Raw genomic sequence first — 4,570 nt, 5'->3', positions numbered from 1 at the left:
TATAGGCCTATATAAGTATATATGTAAGTATGTGTATATATGTATATATATAAGTATGTATATATAAATATATATACGTATATATAAGTATGTATATGTATATATATAAGTATGTATATATATATGTAAGTATGTAGATATATAAGTATGTATATATATAAGTATGTATATTATGTATATATATATACGTATATATGTCTATATATTATGTATATATATATATGTATATATGTTATAATGCATATATGATATGTATGTATATATATATATATAATAAATATATATACACATACATATATACATTATAACATATATACATACTTATATATATATATACATATATAAGTATATATATGTATTTATAAAAGTATGTATATATGTTATAACTTTTCTTTGACGCATGCGCATTTCCATAAATGTCTACACACACACATACACACTACACACAATAAAAAACATAGGAAATAGCAAGAGTGATTACAATAGTTCCTATTGCATTACATGCATAGGAACTAAAAAGTAGTGTAATGTTCGATTTAAAGTCTATCAGTGTCTATGGTTTCAAGTATTTCTAAACAAAAACTCAACACAACCCTTTACTCTTGCCGCCCCCCCCCCCACTGAGATTTTTCTCTCTAGATCAGCACCTGGTCCAACATTTACATAACAGACTCTATTAACACTACAGACATTCAGACATGGACACAAATTATTTTTGCCCTTATAACTTTAGGCCTCCTAAGTATGGATAACTTTTTTTTGGTCGTTTAATAGTCTTGAAAATACTAATATAAAGAGGGTTATGTAGTCTAACTGATTGTTTTAATAAATTGTGTTTAAATAGTTTTTTTAAGTCCATTGTCTTCACAATGGACTTAATAGGGTTTTTGGATTTCTGTCACACTACAAAGACTAATAGGTCTTACAGATATACCATTTATATTATAGTCTATACAGATAGATTAATCCATCATATTTTGTTTCCATTACTATTATATAATATCGGACTTCCGCCATATTTTATATTATTACCACTTACAATGCGCTCATATTTTTTTTCCCATTATGTTAACAGGGATTTTGGATTTCTGCCATAATTGGACTTATAGGCCTTGTATATACTATGATATATTCTACGGATGGATTCTTTTTTCATCACTTTTATATTCTTAACATTCTGAGTTATTTTTACTGCTTATTTTTTTATCAACATTCTCAATGCGCTTATATTCACAAGAATTTATATTACTACTTGTTACTTGATTATCTTCATATTTATTCACAATTTATCCATAAGCCATTATGCTGTTACGGTGCTTAACACAGGCCCGTAGCCAGGGGGGTTTTTTAGGGGTTCGGGCGAACCCCCTTTTTCAGCGAACCCCCTTAGCCAGAAAACGATCCTCTGTTCCCAAAATAGTGCAATTTATTACAAAATGGGAGCATTTTTGGGCGCTCGACATTTTTTTAATAAAAAAAAGTTTGTTTAACAATAAACATTTACGTTCTAAATCCTGTATTGGAAAAAGTAGTCTTCTTATATTATTTTAAAAATTGTGTAAGAAGAATTTAAATATACATGAACATGCATTTAAATGACATGTACATGCTTTTAAAATCATATGCTCTGGCTTCGCCCCCGGCCCCCACAGGGGCTTTTCCCCCTTGACCCCACCGGGACCCTTTGGCTGGCCCCTGGACCCCACGCCCAGAACTCCCCTTGCTGGTAACACCTTTTTACTCATCTCCATTGTTCCAGCTAGACCTTAGCTTCTATTGCCCACTAGAGATATTTACTTCCTTGTTTCTGTATCCAATCAGATTTATTGTTTATCATATATTTATCTTTTATCCAATCAAATCATTTTGTGATGTCGATGTATATTGCTGTATCTTGTGTAACACTTCACTCACCTGATGAAGCCCCATTGACTGGGGCGAAAGCTTGTGAATTAAAATTCATTGTTAGTCAAAAAAGTGCTACACCTTCTCATTTGTTTCATTAGTACAGTAGAACCCTCTTTTACGTACGGGACGGGCCCAGAGGCGTTCTTAAAAATCATTTGTAGTAGGTATCCCAATGAAGCCATTCTGAGTGTATACAGTTTTCAAAAATTTGTGAGATTCGAAAAAATGACCTCACTTCGATGTTAAAAATACTATACTCATTGTGAATTTTTGCCAATAAAATTTATATAGTTTGAAAAAGCATGCTATAGTGTTTACTTACATGCTTTTTAATAAGATTGATGTAGTATTTGATGAGTAAGTGCGATTTTAAAATGGAATGAAAAACCAGGTGAGCCAAATTTGCGCGCATAGAGAAAACATAGGGGAAACCCTCCCCCCTTTCAAACTTTAAATCACGATCGCTTGATGACTGTCAAAGCTAGCTGAATGATTTTTTTTTTGCATGTTATCAGGCTTCAAACAAGCTTTATTTTGATGTGTAAACTGTCTAAAATTGATGTGTTCATCCACCATAAAAAACAAAATTAGTGACAAAGTTCGTGTTTTGTGCGATTGTTCATGAACAAAACCTATCGAAAATACCACTAAATTAAAGCTAATTTAAAGCTAAGTTAAAAGGAATCTAACAAAGGATGTGAAATTTATTACTTTATGGAAGACCAAGAAAATGTATTACTTCACTTCGACTAAAGATATGACTCCCAATGAGTATAGAAGTTCTGTAGTGTACCATTTTCAATGTCCTGGATGTAACCTTGATTACATTGGTAAAACTGATAGATGTCTTATTACCAGAATCCATGAACATGCTACTTTATCTAACAGTGTAGTTCATAATCATGTTCAAACCTGTGATAATTTTAATTACATATTAGGACTCCATAATTTACCTAACACACTTGATGACATCTCTATGACCAACTTTAAATCTTTAATTTATTCTAATACTAAAATAATTGATAATTCTTCTAATTGGTCCCACTTGTTATTTAAAGAAGCACTTGCTATTCACCGGCATAAGCCTTCACTTAATTGTGGTCTCAGAGCTTCTAGAGAATTAAAACTGTTTATTTAATTATGACTACACCCTTTCCCTCTGGACCAATCACATTTGCTGCTTATTATCATCTTACGGCTCATTAATTGTATTTGCATATTGTAGCATTTTTGGTAATTACTCTGTAAATATTTTTATTCCTGATGATGACTTAATGAAGTCGAAACGTTGAGTAAAATGGCCTCACTTTCTCTCTTTGGAGTCACTTTTGTTTTATTTTAAAGCTAGATCTTATTTATATCTGATAAACTATGATTTAATAACAGATTTTGCATGGTCATCAAGCGAAAACATTTTGAAATACGGTGAATTCGGGAGTAAAATAAAGTTGAACACATCGGAGACCACACCATTGTGTATCCGGTGAAGCTTACTTACCATACACCTTTTAATCGCTAATCACTACCGCTTGAAACCAAAATGGATGGTTCCAATTCGCCCACTGCTCTGCACGTGTTCCGCTGCTGTCGCACTGACTGCCAGGTGGAGAGCAGGCATAGTTCGTATGTTCAGGGAGTTGTTATGGTATGATACAAGATCAAATATACAATTAAAACTATCAGATTGTTTTTAATTTGACGAGTTTATTCTCTACCCAAATTTTAATATTCAACTAAATATTCGTCTTTCGATTCGGAGGACCTAGAATAGAACTTACAGTAGGCTAGAAGATGAATCATCTGTACGTATGTATTGTAGACCCCGGTGAGATGTGATTGTGAGTAAACATAGCCGTCATACGCTTGCGATAAAGATAATAAATATAGACAGGCAAGACTCAACTTAATATTTAGGCCAGCATATGTAACACAATTTACCTTAGCATTTTAAATAGGGTTATGATTATTGTCCATGTTCAAGGTTACATCTTTAGAGAAATGATAAAAATGTTGATGCATCTTTTTAGCCTAGCCTCGGTCCCTAGGTTAGTCCTAATGAGTGTGATAGCGAAAAGCGCTCAACATAGAACAACGGAGGCCTAGCGTGGCCTCATTTTTATTAATTCCTAAACCAATTGACTATGGTTCAATTTTAGTTAAATTTTCATTTATATTTTAAAGAATAATATTAGAATCAGACATTCATTTCTACTTTGTCAAATTTACTGTATAATCGGAGCACATACACTTTTCTTGAGATGACGTTTTCAAAGGTTGTTGAAATTTTTCAATTTTTGAGACACGCAAAAAATCGGCACGAAATAGCAACTGGCCATATTTAGGGCCATTAAATAAAAAAAAAAGACATTAAAGAACGACCCAGAAAAAAAATACACACATGAAACTCTATAAGATCTTGGGGTTTTGTGAAAATTAGACATGTTATGTTAATACTTTCAAAGTTATGGCCCTCCAAAAATTAATGCTCCAAAATCAGTCAGGAAAAAGGACCCATTTTTTCGCATTTGGACTCCCTTTTTCATCATCTTTAAAGGGCCATAACCAGGGACGGATCCAGAGATATCCAAAAGGGGGGCGAAAGGGGGGGCCGAAATTTCGGCCGATCGAGACAACAATGCCCTAGGGGGTCCGGGGTATTCCC

Source organism: Anneissia japonica, unplaced genomic scaffold (assembly GCF_011630105.1).
Source record: "Anneissia japonica isolate Jap-2015-1 unplaced genomic scaffold, ASM1163010v1 scaffold2776_len101754_cov109, whole genome shotgun sequence".
NCBI classification, from domain to species: Eukaryota; Metazoa; Echinodermata; class Crinoidea; order Comatulida; family Comatulidae; genus Anneissia; species Anneissia japonica.
The sequence above is the reverse complement of the archived record's forward strand: the minus strand, read 5'-3'. Positions refer to the sequence as shown.